Raw genomic sequence first — 22,083 nt, forward strand, 5'->3', positions numbered from 1 at the left:
CATTCAAGCACATCTTTCAAAGCATGTTTTGAAACCACAGTAAATTTTGAAATACTTTTATTTATATAAGATTTTTGCTCTGCAGGTAAGGATGCAGCAAAATCATCCAAAGTGTACACAAACTATAAAATAAATTTTCCCATATAGCCTTGATAATTTAACATTCTAAAGGCTAGATTACTAGAAAAAGGCATCCTTTTGCCATTAAAATCTATTTTCCCTCTGTATCAGGGGTACTGAATTAGATGAAGTCAAGGATGTTTTGTTTGAGCAGGCAGCTGGGGAGACCTCTGTTGGGTCAGCAGTCAAATGAGAAAAGTCATATCCGAGGAGACCCTATATTTTCTCTAAGCCTTTTTAAGGTTTGTTAGAATGTATACTGGTGTCCTGCAGGCAGCTTTATAAATATCTTGAATGATTGGTGGTGAGGGGTGGAATAGACACAGAATTTAGCATCTTGTCCTCTATAAGGTCATATACCCTGCCTAGCTCTGGTATAGTTCCAGACTGCTCCCAAGCAAAATCATCACTAAATCTAGTAACCATCTGAGGAAAAGTATACATTTGTTTTGACTTAAGCTCAGGTTCACCTTCCTAATAACCAGAGTTAGTGAACTGTGCCAACTGGGAAATTACCACTGCCCTCATCCTTCTCTGAAACAACAGAAAGATCTCTAGCCAGACTAGCACTAGAGCCATGGATAGGAACACAACTAACAGAATTAGTTGTCTGCAGAACACTCTTAGCCAATGAAACCACATCAGCCTTATAGCTGTCAGCCTTATAAACAGTTATAATCTGATTATCAGCTGTAAATTCACTACTAGATAAAATATTTGAAGACAGAGTATTATGTCTGGTAAAAGGTCTCTTACCAAGACTACTACTGCACCTAAAGGATTTGGTTTTCCTATACCTGCACTAGGTAATGAAACAGCCATGGAGGATGCATCTAACACCCATTCCTCTGTGGCTGGCAAAAGCTCCAGAGGATGCATCTAATCCCCATTCCTCTGTGGCCAACAAAAGCCCTGATGGATGTACCTAAACCTCATTCCTTTGTGGTGAGCAAAGCTGCACTAGAGAGAGATGTGGGAAATGGTAAATGCTCAGTGGGCCAAACAGTGGCCATGACAGAATCAATAACCATAGGGTGAGGCATATTTTTCTGTTGCTATTTCTTTTTTTAGGTGTAACCGGATTTGATGGGGGTTACCAAAGTTAGGATCCATTAAGTCAGGGTAGAGAACATCAGCCAGATAATAAACTGATAGTACTGGATAATGTATCAAATTAAACATGTTTCTAGTAATATTTCCTCAGCAGAACTAAACTCTGCTGAACTGTGCTATCATCAGAAAAAACAATATGAAATGGGTTCAGAATTCTTTTACTACTGACAGAAGTTAAAGAATTTCCATTTTGCAAGATTCAAACATCATCAACTAATGTGTCAAACCAATATTAAAAATTAGCTACACACACTTTAACCATATTAATCTGCCATAAAATAATGTTTAATATCAATTTAAAAATTACATTCAAATAATTTCATTTGCAGTAACAACGTGATCAGATATTAAAAACACAGAGCAGAGTCAAACATGTAGTAAATAATGTAAAAATGCTGAAAAAATCCAGGTCCTGCAATATTTTCCTGTCATAAGATGAAAATACAGTAGAGTAACAAGAGTGCAGACAGGCTTCTAGTGTCTTAACAGTACTCATACACACTATACTTCTGAGACGAATGCTGAAAGTTACCTCCAAAGCAGTAAAAACAAGCATTTGTCAACAATAGCCAAAAAAAAAAAAAAACACTGCTACTAGCAGAAATTCCCACAGAAATCACTGTAAACACTGACAGAAATAAAAAAAAAACATATACTTTAAACAAACATAAAACTAAAGAGAACAGTAAATCTAATAATAAAATGAGAGGAAGAGCCCCCCCCCCCCAAAGGGGCTTATCTAAGCAATAAGCCAGAGAAATCAGCAATGGATCCTATGAAGAGTCCTTTTATACAAGGACGACATGGAATACTGAATAAATAGGGTAAGCAGAGACAGCTGGGAATTTAATACATTTTTGGTTTGTTTAACATAGCTTTTTTTTTTATTTACTCAATTTTAACTTTCATATTTTTTTACCAATGAGTTCATGGTATACTTCGAAGAATAAAGGATTTATGATCCCTTGCCTCAATATTTATGATATTGATATTTGGTAAATATTTTTAAATGTATCATAGCTCATTTAAATATTGAATGTTTATGAATGGAAAGACTTTTTGCTGTACATTAATGAAAGCAAATGGATTACTTAGTTTACTTTAAATTATCAAGAAAAACAACTCTAGAGAAGATGTGTAAACCACTTCTTAATAAACGAAGATATGATGAACCACAAACTCCAAACCAGTCACAGTGCAATTCTGTAATATATTTAATAAAACAAATCCAAAAAACTTTTTTCTCTAGCTAGAGAAATAAGTTTTTTGGATTTGTTTTATTAAATATACTACAGAATTGCACTGTGACTGGTTTGGATTTTCTGTTTCATCATATCAACTCTAAAGAAGATGTTTGATCTCTAGTGCCCCTGATGGTACCTTAATGACCCCTCTTTACTGAAGTAATTTATTAAAAATAACTTTTTCTAAGCAAATAGTTATAACCCTAAATATATTATGTTAAGCATACCAAAAATCACATTTTTTTGCCAGTGAGAACCATCTGTTCAAATAATCCAGATTATGATAAATGTTGTCAATAATAAGTACAGCAGTTTTTACAAAAGGGTTACAATAGAAAGAATGTACAAAAGACGAAGTATCTGGCAGAAAAAAATGAATAGAGAAGATCTGTTCTATTATAAGAAACATACTGTGAATAAAGAATGTAAATTGGCTGTGATTACTATATATGCTAATCTTTCTTATTTGTTTCAAGATTTAGCTGATAAGTATTGGGGGATTCTACTGGAAAGCCATGAGCTTAGAGCCATCCCTCAACTCTGCTTAAAAGACTTTGATCATCCATAAGGACCCAACTCAGATATACACATGGGATCAGGATCATGGTGTAAAGCTGATTACCAAAAATATGGCATTGGAAAGCAAGGAAAAGAGGAACTCATGCACACCTATGATATAAACGACACCCCCATAAAACGGGAACTAGATTAGATGTCTAGGCACATCTGTCCTGTGTTATTAGTAAGGTCATGTGCCTCTCCCAAATGATTAATAAGGGGATCTCCTCTCCATCAAACAATGTAATCATTTCCTGGTACATCAGGGCCATACTAAAATACAATCCAACTTGAAAAGCCCCAGTAGTTCTTTACCCCAAAAAATCTAAGGTATGAGCTCTACATGTTATTCAGAGCTTCTAAAATCTTATCTGTTCTCTTTCTCATGACAACTCCTACGGGGTGACTTATGCCTGGTCTACAGACTTGTAAATTACTCAGTCCTGCTTGCCCTGCTATGCATGTGAGCAGAAAAATACAAGATCAAGGTGTCTAAATCTATAATACAATATAAATATGACTTGTTGGCATGATAGATCCCTCTCCCAAAGAATTCCCCACCTCTGCTCCAAACTCAGGCTTTCTGTAAAGAAAGGCACATCTCCCATTGTCTAAAAATCTAACAGACAAATGCATAGGAAAGTGTAAACTTTCCACCAGGCTTAGCACCCCCCCCATCCCTTATAGATATGTGTAGTAATTAGCCGAGTGTACCAGTGGGATCACAACATCTAAGTTTAAAAGGCTTAACTTGCATATCAACTAGTAATAATCTATGAACCCATGAAATACAAAGTTATGTCTTACCATAACTAGGCATATATGTTGTCTTCCTTCATTCATCCTCATGATAGGGTCTCGGATCCGACCTTCAGATCCAGCTCGGCCACTTTCCACAGACTTGGATCCACCTATCAAGCTCCTCCCTCATACCCATAATACCCCACATCCACCCAACTGTTTCAGATTGTGTTTTTCAAATCCAGTCATGCTACACTCAGACACAAAAGACCTGCAGAAGAGGCTCAGGTATAGGACTTAACAGTTCTGAGCTCATCCAGGTCTTCAAGAAGAAAGGTAGGGGAAGGTCGGGTGAGGAAGGGAGGATGAATGAAGGAAGACAACACGGATGCCAAGGTACGGTAAGACATAACTTTATAATCTGATGTTGTCTCCTTCATTCACCTCATGATAGGGTCAGAGTCCCCAGATATGAGAACAGTGGCCCTCATGCAAGGACATGCTGGAGCACCATCCAGCCAAAGGAAGCCCTGTTCCTGGAAATAACATCCAATTCCGCAAAAAAATGTCATCAATAGAGGTTCTCACATAGAAAGCCGAGGACGTAACCATGGTCCTGGTAGAATGTGCTGTAGGGGGTTTAGGTAATAGCAACCGTCTAGAGGAATAAATGAAGGAGATGCAATCTGAGATCCAATTTGCTAGGTGACTTTCAATACTGCCTGACCAAGTCTATTCCAAGAAAAAGCTATAAAAAGCTGATCAGATTTTCTGTATTGCTCTGTCCTGTGTAAATAGAAACAGAGCTGCCTATGAACATCTAAAAGGTGAAGAACATATTCCCCTTTTTTTGAAAAGTTGGAAAAGAACACTGGAAGTTGAATGGACTGACTGATATTACATTCTGTAGCCACTTTAGGCATAAAGGGTGGGCTAGTGCATAAGGATACTCTATCCTTATGTCCTTATGGAATAAAATGTAAGGAGGTTTAGAAGACAGAGCTTGAAGCTCAGAAATCCTCTTGGTGGAGATGATAGCCACCAAGAGAGCTGTTTTCCAGGACAGAAACATCATGTCTCAAGTAGCCGCCAGTTCAAAGGGGCCCTGTGTCAATGCCTGCAGCACCAGTGTGATGTCCCAAGGAGGAGAAGGCTCCCTTATGGGGGCTTCAGTAAGAAAGTGCTCTTCATGAAGGGCTTACATAATCCAGATGTGAACAAGGAATGTGTTTGACTAGCCATGTGAAAGTTAGAAATGGCGGCTAACTGTAGCTTAATAGTGGAAAAGCTAGCATCCTCATTGAAAAGAATAAAGAGGAACAGTAACACATCCGACACAGGAGCTGAGAATGGATCAATGTTCCTATCGGTAGCCCAAACAACAAATCTCTACTTACTACTGTAAACCCTCTTAGTGGAAGCCTTTTGTGATACTAGAAGAATATTTCAGACTGGGGAATGAAGCCTGGACTGTCTAATCATGGTCAGAATTAGAGAAACCAAGTGGTGAATTTAAGGGAAAGAAGAGTTGAGTGTCTAATTCCTGCCAGGTGAGAGAGGAGGTTCTGAGTGGGTTCCAGTATCCAGGGAGGATACTTCAGGTAAGACCATAGGGAGGGGAACCATACTTGGCAAGGCCAGAAGGGGGCAATGAGGATGACTGAACTCTTCAATCTGCTTGCCTTATGAAGAAATTTGGGGATGAGAGCAAGGAGGGGGGGGGGTAAGCATACAGGAGATCTGGGGCCATTGTGGACTACAGCATCCCTCAAGGACTCCCCCAGAGGAGGGATAACAGCACAAAACATGCTGCATTTGTTGTTGAGGGGAGATGCAAAGAGGTTGCAGCAAGGTTGACCCCAACTGTTGAAGATCATGTTCGCTGCTGACTGGTTAAAGGACCACTCATGTGGAGTCAGAAGCGACTTGCTGAGTCTGTCTGCCAGATCATTAGTTTTCTTTGGGATGTGTGTTGCAATGAGAAAGTGCTCTGAAGAGATCACGCACTCCCACACTCTTGTGGCCTCCCTGCATAGGGGGTAAGAATGGGTTTCTCCTTGCTTGTTGATGTGCCAGAAAAATTACATGTTGTTGGTGTCTACTGCAACAGTCCCTAGATGGAGAACATCCTGAAAGGCTTGCAATGTTAGATGGACGGCTCTCATCTCTAGGACATTGATATGCAAACTGGTCATGGGAGTAGACCACATACCTTGGATCATCTTTCCATTGTAATGACCCCCCTACCAAAACTGGGAAGTGTCCGTGGTCACGGTGGCTATTGGAGGATCACTGACAAAGGGTTTGCTGAGGATAGCATTGTCAGAATGAATCCACCAACTGGCATGATGTTTGCAGATGGGAGTCAATTTGATGCGAAGGGACAAGGGCTGAGATAGAATGAACCATTGATTGGGTAGTGTCCACACCATTGATTGGGTAGTGTCCACTTTAGAACCTGCATGAAGATCCTGGCCAGGGGAACTAATAGGATGACTGCAGACATGGACCCCAGGACCTGCAAGATCAGGCAAGCAGATGGGGCTTGAATTGCTAATAACTGCTAGACTTGATTTCTCAGAATGGTTATATGGTGTGGAGGAAGAGAAGCTATCTGATGTCTGGTATTGAGCTGCGTGCCTAGGAACTCTAGGTTCTGAACTGGGTAAGATGAGACTTTTCCCTGTTTATGATGATGCCCAGGGATTGAGCTAACTGGAATAAGTAGTCCCTGGCTTAATTAGTCGATGCTTCGTGGGAGCAGTTAGGAGCCAATAATCTACATTGAAACACCTGGAATCCTTTGAGCCTCAGGTGAGTGGCTACCACCACCATGCATCTGGTGAACACCTGGGGGGGGGGCTGTGGTGAGCCCAAAGGGCAGTGCTCTGAACTGGTAATGATTGGCTCCCAGCCAGAAGCACAGAAATCTCCTGGAGATTCAATCTATTTTTATGTGATAGTACACATCCTTGAGATCTGTCAAGCACATCCAATTGTCCTTGTGCAACAATACCAGAATGGACTGAACCATAACCATTCGGACCCTCTCTTTCTTTATAAATTCATTTAACTTGCTGAGATCCAGAATGGGTCTTAGGTCCCCTGTCTTTTTTGGCACTAAAAAGAAATGGAAGTAGGTTCTGAATCCTCTCTTTTCGGTTGGGACCTCCTAGATGACTCTTTTTTGTAGCAGTCATTGAATTTTCTGTGCTGCCTGATCCTACTGACCAGGTGGTACATCTGGATGACTTCTTGAATTTGGAAGAGGAAGGGGAAAAGGGAATATAATAACCTCTGGATATCATGCTTAGCACCTAACAGTTTTGAGTCAATTGTGCCCAGGATTCCAGGTGCAAAGCTAATCATCCCCAACTGCCACCAGAGATCTACAGCCAGGTAGCGCCTCAGGAACACTGGCAGGGCTTATTGGAAGAGGGGTCCCTAAAGACCTAGTTCTATGGACCCCCTCCTCCTCTACCTCTGGAAAATGGTTCGAGTGGTCCTGGAAAGGGCTTTGGGACTTCCATAACCATATTTTCTTGTCCCCACGCTGGGTCTGGAAAAGAACATCTGGGGGAAAGAACACCTGATTCCAAAAGCAGAAAGGGTCTTCCCATCCTTTTCACTCTCTAATCAAAGGCCCAAAAAGGGAGGCGCCATCATAGGGGGCATTGACAAACAATGCCTTAAAGGGCTGTGTAAAATCAAATAGCCCCATCCAGGCATGCCTCATTAGGGAAAGTCCTGAACTGGCTGCTCACGAGGTGTCCTTCATGGTATGGGAGATTATCCTCAACAAAGACTTGGTAATGGATTAAAGAGTAGCCAGCTTGGGAGAAACTTTCTTAAACTCCTCTGCAGGCATGGACTCTGAGAGAGAAACTGTCATTTCTTTGACCAAATCCCTCAGGAGCCAAGTAAAATAGGCTAGATAGTTTAACAACCTCAGCAGAGAGGTTTCCCAGGCATAAACCCACTTCCCAATTCTGTCCAGCACTCTGGACTCCTTGTTTGGTGGATGAACACTGGCAGTGTCTTCTGCCAACTCTTTCTTAGTGGCTGCCACCACCATGATAGCATCAATTATGGGACTCTTACTCCAGTTCTTCCTGTCCGTAGGGGCACTAAGAATCTATTGGGTCACTTGGAAATAGGCTCAATGAAGTCCCATTCCTTCCATGCACAGTGAAATGTTAGATCCACTAGGGCATCTGCCAGGTGGTCACCTAGGATGCAGCTGGAACTGTTCCAAATACCTCCAAGAGAACTGACTCCTCAGAGGAAGGAGGTTGGGCAGACTACCCACTTTTCTGCTTGAGAATCTCCAAAATGTCTCTGAAGGAGACAGCCTCAGGAGGGGATTGGGGAGATCCTTCTCCCTCATCGACATCAGTATCCTTGGTCAAGGACTCCAAGGGGGGGTCCATGTGCCTCCTTTTACATGTCCTCATCTGAGGAACCTCCTCAGTGGGATATTCTGGGGAGATATCTGAAGAGGGGGATCTCTGCTGAGCAGGGAAGTCTTGGAGGCAGCTAGGGACAGGAAGACTCATGGCAGGATGAGAGAGAGAGAGAGAGAAAGGCCTGGATCTGATGGAGGTACAGGGGCAGAGTGAATAACATGTATGGACGAATCTCCAACCTGGGAGACAAACCTCTCCACAACCTAAAAAAATGAAGGGACAGGTGAAGCCCTATCCAGATCTACCAGTGTTGAAGCTAACAAAGAGAGATGGACAGGGCTTACACTGGATCCGTGGCCACCAGAAGGGATCGGACTAAAGCTATTGAATGCCGAAGCCCACCAGGGAAGGGACAGCTCCAAGAAGGACAGAGCCGATTCCAGTCCCCCAGACCTGGCACTGATGTCATAGCTCCAAGAAGGCTGGAACGAGGCTAATTGAGGGCATACTTGGAATCAAAGAAGGAAGTTTCCTTTGTGCCGATTCTAACTTGCACTGCAGTCTTGAATCTCCATGCTCTGAAGTTGGGGGACAGATTGGAGAAGGAGTCTGAAAAGAGTGACTCGGGTAGCTCACAGATCCAACAGGGGATGGGGCAGGAACTACCCCCATCTGAATCTGGGCCTTAAGTAACCTCCCCACTCTCCTGTCCATATCTGCTTCAGACAAGCTTTTCAAGGACCTGGAAGAAGCTGACGAGGGGGGTCAGGAGTGCTTTGAGGGGGGTCAGGAGTGCTTGGACTTAGCAGACAAGAGTTGATAACCTAATTGAGCCCCTCGGATCCGAAGCAGTAGAGTCCGAGGTTAGAGCTAACATTGGATTCTGGGAGATAGTGATGATCTTCCCTGGATATGAGGGAGCTGTAGGATCCAAGGGGGAACAGACTTAGGTGGATCCAAGGAGAACTCCGCCATTTTCCTTGGCTTTTTAGAATCAGAAGCATCCCTTGGGGAAGCCAGGAGTGACCTCTTTTTGGCCTTCTTAACAGAAGTTGAGTGACCTAGTAGGAGTCTGAGCCTCAGCTGAAATAAGGCCCCTTAAAATAAGTTTGTTCAATCTGTCGGCCAAAGCCAGAGGGTTGAAGGCCGAATAGATGAAACAGTCAGCATTAAGATGATCAGCTCCCAGGCAATACAAACATTCCTTGCGGGCATCCTGATTGGGGATCTTATGCCCACATAGAAAAAACCCACCAAAAACAATGGATGATACAAAGTCCAGAAAAGGGGAAAAAGAGGTTAACCCTAACTTTAACTAAGAAGCACTATAACTCAAACAATAATGTTAGATGAAGAAAGATAGAAAATAGACTTAAGCAAAACCCTTTTTTTTTTTTTTTTTTTTTTTAAGAACGATAGAAGATAGAAATAGTTCACGTGCGCTCGCGTGGGCGTACATACACACACAAACACACATACACTAGAAGTAAGGGAGGAAGGTAATTGCCAAAGGCACTTACAAAACCCAATATCTAACAAAGCATGAGAGGAACAGAATCCGTGTCCGTGCTCTCCGAGCAGCAAACGGCAGTTGGGTGGATGCAGGGTATTGTGGGTATGAGGGAGGAGCTTGACAGTTGGATCTAAGTCTGTGGAAAGTGGCCAAGTCGGATCCGAGGGTCAGATCTGAGACGCAATCATGAGGGTGAATGAAGGAGACAACATCAGATCACGTAGTAACAGTAAACAGTAGTGGAGAATATCTACAGCCAGCTGCAGCCACACAACCAGGACAGTATTCAAAACTTGTCCATAAGCATTTCTGCATAACAACCGATCTTGGTTCAGAAACACTGTTGCATGCACTATTTCATAGGCTACTGAACTGTTTGTGTTGCCACTTATCTGTTTTTTTTTTCTGGACTATCCGGAAATGGTAGTCCAGAAAACACTGTACAAACTCCAGTATTTTGTTTCAAAAAAGAAACAAGAGTTTGTTAAATCAGTGGATTTACTATGCTTTTTTTTTTTTTTTTTTTTTTACAGAAAAGCATAGTAAATCGACAAAAAAAAAAGTTCCACAAATGGAAAAAAGAGTGCATTTCCCCCTCATCTGGTGTGATGATGATGTCATGAAATGGATGGAAAATGGGCAGGGAGTGTGTAGGAGATGGCTGGGGTTATAGAAGGTGTGAAGTGTGTGGCCTTGGTCCGGTTTTAGCTACAATGAAAAGTGGCAACCCTATGAACTGTCAATGATTGTTTAATGTGTTGCTGTCAGAGACAGGGAATTATAGGATTCGTAGTAAAGGAAAATGCCAACAGTTAGTTAGAATCATGAGCGGTCTACTAATATATTACATGACATGAAATAAATCAAGACAGCTTTGTCCATTACCCCCCCTCGTGAAGATGCTAGATCATAATGTACTTGAGTGCCATACAATAAATGTCCTGCATCCTTTCAAAGAATTATTTGCTTTGCCAAATTACAGAATCCATTTATGCCTGTTACCATATGTCAGTAGTCTTCATTAACCCACTCTGATATTGTTAAAGCTTGTGGAGAAACCTGAGTAAAGCAACTTGAAATCATTCACCTTACTTATTAAAAAAATTATGGAAGTAATATAAACACAGTTGTGAAATCAAAACTACTGAAAAATCATGTATCACAGAGTGTGCATGTTAATCTATTTTTATTTAATCTGAGATGTGTTACTGATGATGAGAAATACACTACACACACACACACACACACACACACACACACACACACACACACACACACACACACACACACACACACACACCTGGCTTAATTTTTTTTGTCCTTTTATTTAACATATTCAGGAAGCTACTGCAAAATTCATACACAGATGTGCCACAAAGTGCTTTGAGGTTATACTGTAAATCAATTATGTCAGTGGTGATTTATTCAGAAGGAAAAGCCATTCTTCTGTTGTGAGTCATATTTCCATCACTCTATACTCAAAAAAGTTATTTTCATCCAACTCCTTAATTATTTGCTGCCTGCTAGTTTCGACCATATGCTTTACTTAAAAGCGAGAAAATGCAACTAATATAACTTGGTTTTAAAAACAATGTGGCATGAAGGAGCATATAACCAACACTGATAGATTATGCACCTTTTCTAAAACTGCTGTTGTAACAATATATCCCATCTGTTCCAGGTTTTTAGGAATGCCCCTGACGTTTGCCTACAAAGTTTGCTCTGTCATTCATAATCTCTCATAAAGTTGACAATTTTCGGAAAAAAGGTGGTAGGTTGCACTTCGTAAATAATAACAATAATTAGATTTATAGACCTTTATAACTTCAGATAGTGCATGTCACTTCACATTCTGTTAGACTGTCAACATCTCTAGTTCACAGTACTGATACTTTGATTCTGGATGTAACAGGTTGAGACCTACAGATGTAATAATAACACTTTCATAGAAAAAAATGCAAAAAAAAACAGAAGAATTATATGAAGATATCTTTAACATTAAATATCATGCTGTCCTATGACCACTATCCATGTATCTTTTAACACTAACATATCCCCCCACTCAGAGCTGTACAGACACCTGTTACTTACCTGTCAGTCCAGCTATCGGGCATCTTCATTTGTTTGCAAGTGCTTCAGTTTCACACATAAGCATGCTGTTTGATCTCTCTCTCATAGATTCTTAACAAGGGTGTGGCAGAGAACACACAAAATGTGAATAAGTTAAAAAAGTAAATAGGGTGCTGTATGTTAGCACAAAGGGCCTAGCAACTAAACTAAGACACTCTTCCTTGTTCCTATGGATTCAACAGCAGATGACAAGGGGATAGGCCAGTGAAACCAGTTTGGGGTGGGGTGGAAAGTGCTAGGTTTAAGGCTTAGCAGAATGTTGAACATTGTGAAACATGTTTTCCTGCAAATGCAGTCAACATCACAAACACAACTCTTTCTGTCTCTATAGTATAATAAGGCCGTGACATTTAAAGTTATTTAAAGTTAACTTCTTAAACATTGAGAATATTTATCTTGTCTACCCTTGTTTAATAATGGTGCAATCCTAATGTGTATATCCAGGAATGAAGGCAATTTACTACACCTACCATGTCTGCTCTAGACAAAGTAAGGATAAACCAGATTTTGAATTTTGTTTTGTTTAATGTAGAAAAGTAAGACTTTGGCTGTTGTTTCCTAATATTATAAGGTTTCCCTTTAACAACACAAGTTTAATTTTAGTATGTACAGATAGGCTCCTAAATGTTGTTGTTTCTAGTGTCTGCTCCATACACGTAACAGTTGTTCAGTATAAGACTGCTGCATCTCAGAGGGTGGAAGTTCAAGACCCAGTACTACAAATCCCTTTGAAAATTAAACAGAATTTCTAAGGAATAACATCAAATTCTGCAACATTGTTATATCTTTAAAGCATTTTGGTTTACCTTAGAGAAAGAGAGAAATACTTAGATATCTCAATCTCTGATTTAGTATGCATTCCCCCTAATATGCATATCATAGGATTGCAATTACATGCCATAGAGAAGTTCAACAGGAATCCATCTCAGAGATACAGTGAAAAGTTTATTAATATTTTTTGTTTATTGCTCTTTTTTTCTGTGTTGCAGCAATCTCTGAATAAAAACAATAAAGTAATAGGGGTGTGGCAGAGTGAAGTCACCACATGAGGGTGCAGTGGATCGTCCCCACTGCAAAAACATCTGTTTGAATTTGCAGGTGCTGTGTTTTGCACTAAAATGTTTTCTTTTTCATGCAGTACTGGTGAGATGGTTTTGTACTTAAGGGAATAGTCTAAGGGGTTGGGGTTTAAGAAGGCATAAGGGAAGCCATAATGCATGTACCCATATTCAGAGGATATCATTCCATATGGCTTCAGTGCCTATTTAATGACCTCCTGTGGAATACCTTTCTCATTATACATGTCACATTGTTGCATCTTACAAAGCAAGCCTGAATCTCCTTCTCTATGTGAATGTCTGGAGGTTGGTATCAGTAACAATACGTGTGTATATATTTTTTCATTCACCCCAACAACCCACAAGCTCTCCTAACAGACCTCCCACACTTCAGAGTCCATAAACAGTAAGTGAAAGAAAAAGCAAATTTATTTTTAAATAACTTTGACATTTGTAACAAAGATGGCACCCAAAGAGAGAGACAAGACAAGGAAAATGGCTGAAGTAAATAGGAAGAAAGACCACAGATCTCACTGAAACTAATACAGAACAAACTAGCACATACATGTGTACTGTGGACAGTGACCTCACGGAAAATTACCAAACAGAGTACAGTTACTTATGGCCAAAATACAGAAGGGTGAGTAAGAATCCTACACAAGCATAGTTCATAAAGTTCACCATGAACTGATGGGGTATATAGGGAATACAATTGCAACTGCAAACAGAAAAACGTATTATCGATGCCCTGGCAGTAGTTGTTGGGGGTCACATCATACGGAACATTGTAGCCAGTTTTGGGATCATCTTTTCATAGTGACAGAAAAGGTGGAAGCAGGTCAGTGAATAGCAGCAAATACAGGCTATGTGTCAAAAGAATTATGGTGAGTAGTTACGTGGTCTCAGCTCATTTGTCATAGGAGAAGACAAGTGTACAAAGCCCTAATACATAAATAGGGTATAGGAAGATAACCTCATATGGGAAAAGAAATATTTAGGAAAGAGTGATATGTTATGAGACTGATAGGAAGTAAGCTAACGAGTAACGTTAGGAAGCCTTCATTCATCCAAAATGGTGGTCATAGCATGCTTCAGGTATCAGTCTTTACATCTTGACATTTTTTGTGATTGTGTGTGTTACTATATTACTCTCTCTCTCAGTCAGTTGCTCATTTAATTATTTTTTCTCTCTTTCTCCCCACCACCTCACCTGTAATGATATACAGATTTGGGCTTGCACCACTTTCTAAATATCTGCTTCTTTACGACTGCCATCTGCTCCAGGAAACTTTGCATGTGTGTCAGAATCAATTGTCAGCACACACTAGAGTAAGCAACTACAGCAGTAGTAATGAAAATATTTTGTTAATTATTAAGCACCTTCGTCTTTCACAAAAAGATGATTTCCAATAAAAATATATTACTTTAGGAAATTTCTAAGCAGAAGAAGATGTTCATGGTCAGAGCCTACCCCAAGTCATTCATAGAAAAGATTTGTGATGAAGTGCTTGGCAAGTATAAAAAAGGCCCATTCTAGTAAGCAGTGACAACATTAACACAATGGCAGCAACACATAACACCAACAGACATCGTGGTAATTTCATTACCACTTTCTTTACTAATCATGGGTTGTTACACATATTATAAAGAAAACTGGGAAATATTTGATGGTGACAACAATTTTAGTAAAATCACTTCTCCCTACAGTAAGAGTCAGTTTCAGGAGAGCGGCAAATATTAAGAACAGAGGTGGCTAACTTCACGGCACCCATGCCAATGGAAAATAGCTGCATGACTGCCGAATCATACACCAATGTACTGTACAAACATGCACACAAATGCATGGAACTAGCCATACCCAACAGAACCAAGAAGCTCTCCTCCAAAAAATGGAAGCCAATCTGGTGGTCCCCTGCCATTAATAAACTCTGCAACAGAAGGAAGAAACTGTTGCAGAAAAAGGTGAAATCCTCAAGACTGGAAAAGCTCCCTTATTAGCCTCAACTAAAAGTTGAGATCCCTCATCAAATCCTCTAAAGCCAGCTATGAAGGTATAATTGCAGCAGACACTAAAAACAATCACAAAGTCTTCTATAGCTATATCAAGAACCTCCATGGCAATACCCAGATTTGCTCTAAGATACTGCATAATGGTACCTCCTATACTGAGCCAACAGATATTGCCAACATACTGGCCAACAGATTAATTGCCACATTTGCCCCCCCCCCCCCAAAGGACCAATCACAATACCGGAAGAATACCAGAGACCCAGCATTACTGCAGCCCAGGTTAAAGCTGCATTGTCCAAGGTCAAGAATACAGCTTCCATGGGACCCGATAATATCCCTGGCTGTGTTCTACATGAACTACAAATCAACTTGGCACCACATCTGTGTGCCCTGTTCAGTCACAGCCTTACCTCAGGCTTTGTCCTTACAGAATGGCACACTGCTACAGCCATCCCTTTCCATAAATGGGGAGCTACTACAGACCCTGGGAATTATCACCCCATTAGCCTGACAAGTCTGATCTGTAAAGCTGTGGAGTGCATCATCATGGACCTGATTAACAAATATATAGGAAATGTCCAAACCCCAGACCCCATACAATTTGGCTTTGTGAAAGGGAGATAATGCCTGCTCAACCTGATTGACTTCTTTGAGTCAGTCACCAGGGCTGTGGATGAAGGTAAGGCAGTGCATACAGTCTACCTTGATCTTGCCAAGGCCTTTGATACCATTCCTCACTCAGAAATTATTGATAAACTCACCAAACTAGGCATCAACCTCTATATCACTAGGTGGGTTGCACACTGGCTCACAGATAGAACACACAGTGTGAAAGTAGCAGACTCCAAGTCAGACTGCTGACCAGTCACGAGTGGAGTTCCACAGGGATCAGTCCTGGGTCCTCTCCTGTTTGGCATCTACTTCTCAGAAGTCCGGGCCAGCACAAAGGGTTCTCTGGCTGACCAAGTTCACAGACGACTGCAAGCTGGGAGCCATTATTAACTCCACAAGTGATGCAGACATCCTACAGAAAGGCCTCACTGAGACCAATGACTGGTGTCGAAACCATGGCCTTAAGCTTAATGCCAAATAATGCGTTGTCATCCCCTTTGGTAAAAACTTAGTTCCCACTAATTACCACGTCAGTGGGAGTCCACTGAACACTAAAGGTGTTATAAGAGATCTGGGGATGCAGGTTGACCTCTTCTTTGACCACCACATTGCCTCTGTGGTCAGAAAGTCCTTCTGTGTGGCACATCTCATTACCAAGGGTTTTGCATCCAGGAAGAAAGAGGTCATCATCTCTCTCTACTCTTCCCTCATTAGACCAATCATCGAGTATAATGCCCCATTTGGCATGTACCTCACTAGACACCTTCAACAGCTGGAGAGGCCACAGAAGTACCTCACGAAGAGGATCATAGGCATTAAACACATGTCCTACACGGACAGACTCCAGCTATTCTCTGTCTCATATCGCCTACTTAGAGGTGATCTCTGCTTGACTTACAAAGCCATGTCTGACCCAGCTCTGTTAAAAATGCTACATCTAAAGAAATCCCAATCCCTCTGCACCACATGCACCAGAGACCTCAACCTCATTACCACAATCAACAAAACATACTGGAGGGACAAGTTCCTCACCCAGAGACTGCTCATGCTCTGGAATAAACTTCCCATACATGTCAAGCAGAGCACCTCACTGATCCTCTTCAAGAGAATTCTTGGTGAGTGGATGGGTAATAGAAAGTTCACCCTGGGGATCACTCCAGTGGCTCTACTTGATAGAGGCACTGGGAACTAGAGTTGGGTGGCATGATGCCAGGGCACGTCTATAGGCTAGGCTTGTAAAGGCTCCAGGGCCATTAGCCTAGTACACACCTATGAACTTGGAGGACATTAAAGGAATGTGCACTTGAGCACATATATGATATAAAAAGAAAATATGTTAAAAATGCCTTGTACAAAAACTGTTAACCCACTGATTTCAAAAAAGTTTAATTTTATTATTTTGGAAAGAATAACCCTGAATCTGGGAGGAGAAAATAGAAGTTAAAGAACTTTATGGCAACTGAAACTAGATGCCTGTCACCCACCAGGTATCAATGAGAAAGTTCCCTTTTGTGTTTTTTGAAAATGAAGGCTGCTAGATTGCGATTTATGAATAGTTTTAAATAAATATTTTTCACATTTCACTTTAATTTTTCAATTTAATGTTTTTAGATATGAATATGATACTTATTATTCCCCAGATTCAATGTATTTATATTTTTGTTGTTTATGTACCTTTAAATGCTCTGTGAGGTCTGTTCAGTAGTCACATGATCAAGCAGATCATGTTACAGAATAGCTAACATCATGATGCTGAAGAAGTCTATACTTTTTATGAAAAGCAAAAATCTTTTTCTTTCTACTGTTGTGGATGCTTACTCAAGAATGTCTTAACAATTGATTCTGATTTTGGTCACTTTGTTTTTTCAACACACCTGAAACAGCTTTTTGTGGATTACAAACTTTGCACATATCACTTATTACTCCTTTCCTTACAAAAGGGCTTTTTCTTGTTACCTTCCTTTCTTTACAAATTAACCTTTCTTGTTAACTTACTTAAAATAAGAACCAAGATTCAACTTCTGTTTATTTCACTGCACCCTTAGTTCCATGAGGTATTAATTAAAGTGGTACCTTTCTGTTTCCTGTTCCTGTTATTTATCTACCTAACAACGTTATACATTTTAAACAGAAGTTATGTACTTAACATAACGCTGGATCTTCATTATCTCTAGTCCATTCACTTAAAATGTTGAGAATTCAGCACAAGGGGGATCCGATTCAAACATCTGGGCTCCTTCCCTACTCTCACAATGCACCCATCCCCTCTGCATCCTCAGATCGAGTTTGGTGCATAACGCCTGAACATAGGCTCTCTTAGAAACCAGGAATTAGAAGAGGAAAGAGGAAGAGATTCAGGCCAAGTCTATTAGATCCATTCAACACAAAAAGATATGTGAATTTGCAGAGGAGACAGAGCCATGTTGTCAAGTTGGATGGACTATGGATAATAAAGATCCAGCATACTTAACCTCTGTATCTTACACTATCATAATATTAAAAGTGGATGGATGAATGGGATACATTCCTCAGCTACCAAACTTCCTGAGAGAATCATAAGAAGACGCCCTTAAGAATGCCAGCACTGAGGGAAGACCTGGACCTGGATATTACATCCAGTTTATAATGATTGGCAAAGGTGTGCAAAGTAGTCCAAGTTGTCTCTGCAAAAATATTATCAATTCAGGAGTTCCAAAAGCATTTTGTAGAAGTCACAGTAGATCTTGTGGAATAACTTCCTGGTTGTGCCAATATGGTTTTGTTATTAGATGGGTATATAAAAGTTATACAGTTGGTCTGCCATCAGGACAAGGTTACATTTGAAACCTTTTGTCCCAGTTTGGAAGATATATAAGAAATTAAAAGTCATCTAACTTTCCTGATTGCTTTAATATGAAGTAAATAGAAATGTAGCTGTCTGTGAATACCCAAAATTTGCAGCAAGTACCCCCCCCCCATTGGAGTACCTCAAGAAAAATATGGTAAGATGAATGTTTTGACTGGGGGAAAATCTGAGGTCACCGTGGACATAAAGGATGGGTTGGTTCTAAGTGAAACTCCTCCTTTCTGAAAAACTAAATATGGTGGTTTGGAAGAAAGAGCAAGTAGTTCTGATATACTTCTTGCAAAGGTGACAACAACCAAAAACAAGGTCTTCCAGGACAGGAATTTTAAGTCAGCTGAAGAACCTGGTTCAAAAGCAGAACATGTCAATGCCTCTATGATCAGATTGAGATTCCATGAGGGAGTAGAATCTTTAATAGTAGGTTAAAAGAGAAAGGTTATGTTGAGAAAGGCTTTACAAATGTTTTGTGCTGCCAAGGTCGAAGAATGGAATTCTTGATGAAAATTGGAAATAGTGGCTAAATGAACTTTGACGGTGGAGTAACTGGAGCCTGAATTTAGAGAAAGAATCCAAACCCTGTTGCCCAAATTGAAAATATGTTCCATTCACTTTTATACAGTTTGTATGCAGAGTCATTCTTGTACATATGAGAGAATCTAGACAATCTGGAAGAATAAACTGGATCTCTTGCCATCAGTGGAACTGGAGAAACTATGTTGTTAATTTGACAGAATGAATTTTCGACTGAGGGTTAACAGATGGGTGGGATCTAAGATGCAGTTGTGAATCTAGAAGCCAATGACACTTCCTAAGATGAAGCAATAACAAAGAGAATCAAATGCGTCTGAGCCAAAAGGAGATACTTAGGATTACTGAAGCATTGTAAAGAGATGCTTTCTGGAGGAATTGCATCATTAATAGAGATGGTAGCTACTGACAGATTTAAGCATCCCTTGCTGACTTTCCTTGGGGAGGGATAAGGGTGAAATAGATGCTGCATTTGGTGTTAATCAGGGATGCAAACAATTTAGCAAGGCTGGTCACAGCAGTGGAAACACTTGTGAGCTCTGATGAATCGAGGAGCCACTATGAGGCAACAGTATGTATCTGCAAAAGCCTATCCATTAGGTACTGGTTTGCCCCAGAATGCACATTGTTACTACACCCTCATAGCTTCTCGACAAATGGGGAAGACTGGGTTCCTCCCTATTTTTTGATGTACCAACATGTTGTCTGTGTCTACAGAGATCACACCATTTGGAAGGCAGTCATGGAAGACCTGCACATCTAGAGGGCTACCATCATTTCCAGGATATTTATGTGATATTGCTTCTACATGCCCTGAACCATACTCCCCTCAAAATGCACCCCCACCCTAGCGAAGAGGTGTCCGGGGTCACCATGACACTTGAAAGGGGGTGTCCTGCCTTAACTGTGAAGGACGTCATCCACCACTTATGTCAAGTTGATTTGTTTGCAACGAGAAGACAGGCAGACTGGAGCACTCATAAATTTCACTGATGACTGATACCACTGCGTGCTTAGAGTCCACCAAAGCATCTTCATATAAAATCTCATGTGAGGCACCAGTAGCATGCAGGCCATCATCAGACTAAGACCTTTTAAAATGAAAAGTGCTGCAGAGTTAGGGAGAGAAGTGCTATTACTGCAGAATGTAATGTCACAATTCTTCCCATCAGAAGCTTGGCAGTGCATTAGGAGTCCAGATGGCACCCTATAAAAAGTAGTTTGTGATGGTTCTACCTGAGATTTTTCCACATTTACAGCAATATTCAAGGACAAACACAAGTGAGCAGATAGTTTTGAGTTTCCTGGCTCATACATCAGAAATCATATTTTTTTGTGAAAGACAAAGGCGCTTAACCATTAAAATTTTTTTTCATTGCTACTGCCTTGTTGTGGCATCCAGGAGCCAGTCATCCAGGTAAGGAAATATGCGTATCCCTCTCAACTGCAGTTCAGCTGCAATAATCTCCATGCACTTGCTGAACACCTAGGGACTGTGGTGAGATCAAAGGTCAATGAATTGCTCAGAGCTAATATAAACTGTCTCCTAACCAGAAGCAAAGATATGTTCTGGGCTCTTCACCTAGTTCTGTGTGATAGCAAGCCAGTTGTACAGGTGAAGGGATAGTTTGCCCCCAAAAGTAGCTACACAGAAACATCTGGGTGGCACTGTGGAATGTCAAGGTCACCTTCTTAAGGAAGGACCTCTGAATCCCTGGTTTTGTGACCTCCACTGCTCCTGGGGTGGTATTCATTAAAGGGTCCTCCTGTGCCACAATTTTGCCTAAAAGAAGAGAATTTGAATAGAAAGAGATTTTATTTCTAAACCAGAAGCTTTAGACCCCTTTTGGTTCATGAAAAGGCCTTCTGAGGGGTCTCAAAGCACAGCCTAAGGGGTCTTTCCTTCCTTCTCACACTTCAGCTTCTCCTTGAATTTGGATCTGAAGAGTGAGGATCAATTGCAGGCAGTATTAAAGAAGGATGCCTTGTACTTGTGCGCAATGCCACTTAAGTAGAGCCAGGCTTGTCATCTCATCATTAATCCAGTGTCTGAACTCTAACTGCTCTGTCAGCAGTGTTATGTGATAGCTTCTTGTAGAGGTTGGAAGTGGTTAACATGGCAGCCACCTAAGACTCAAGCTGTCTTTAAGTGACAGAAATAGCATGTTTTCTCAAACAGACTAGCGCTTGCTCTGCTAGATCTCTGAAATGGTCTAAATGATTTAGATAAACCAATGCTTGGAGCAATGAATGCATGAAATGGACTTACTTAATGCATCAAAATCACTCAAGTGCTTGTTATAACATGTTAATGTGTTTTTCCACTTAATGGCCATCTTGAGAGCCTGCTGTATTAATGTGAGCTTGTTTTACTTCTTTCATGTCTTGCTTCCAGAATCCATTTCAAGTCCTTTTTGTATGAGTGATGCCTGACATAAGAGCATAATGCTATTTTTCCATTCCACTGGCAGTAGTGTGATCCACTGGCATCTTACTTTCAGTAATAAGACTGTATGCATTTTTTCTCTACATGATCCTTATGTGTTACTGTCAGAGCCTGTATTAAGGTATTCACAGCAGTTAGTTCCAGCCACAGGCAGTAGCTAAACTGCAGGATGTTATAAGGATGTCAATTTGTAACCTCAGAAGTACTGACCGACTCTACTTGTACTTTTCTTGAAGTGTCGAAATTGTCACACTAATGCATGCTTTTTCTTGGATCACATGTGACTAACAGCTGCTACTGGAAAGTAAGTTACTTGCAGAAGTAATTTTGCTGTTCTACAGTGTCTGCAGTAAGATCTTTATTTCCTCATGAATGTAGAAACATGTATACCATATTCCTCCCATATTAGAATCCTAGTCCAGATAGTCTGACTGTGGATATATTCCTCATCTCCTCCTCCTTCTCCTCCTCAGCTCCTCCTCAAGTTGCTTCTCATACCTAATCTGTACGCCTCTTCCTCCAAAACTGTGGCCAAACCACTTCATTAATTAGAACTAACAAGTAGGTAGAGCTATCATCCGTAACCACCTTAGTCAAATAATTATCCTTATAGAGCATGGAGGATGGCCCCCTTGTTGCAGAAGGACATAGTAGTCCACAAAAATCACAAAAACTGTGAACCTGCAAGCTACCCTAAAAACTATAAACCAATAATTTTCCTTCTGGCGACATATAAAATCTACACTGGAATTAATGCCG

At 40.7% G+C, this 22,083-nt stretch overlaps 1 protein-coding gene across 1 annotated transcript in view; it reads right to left on the bottom strand.

The window, feature by feature from the left end:
- The window catches only part of LOC122806610 (calpain-5-like), a 660,704-nt gene extending 648,719 nt beyond the window's left edge, over positions 1-11,985 (bottom strand). The window contains exon 1 of the mRNA XM_044077176.1: positions 11,787-11,985. The gene's annotated coding sequence lies outside the window, so the exon portion shown is untranslated. The remainder of the gene's footprint in view (positions 1-11,786) is intronic.
- Positions 11,986-22,083: the final 10,098 nt, after the last annotated feature.

The sequence above is a fragment of the Protopterus annectens genome, chromosome 7.part0 (assembly GCF_019279795.1).
Source record: "Protopterus annectens isolate FY-2018-M chromosome 7.part0, PAN1.0, whole genome shotgun sequence".
Lineage (NCBI taxonomy): Eukaryota > Metazoa > Chordata > Ceratodontiformes > Protopteridae > Protopterus > Protopterus annectens.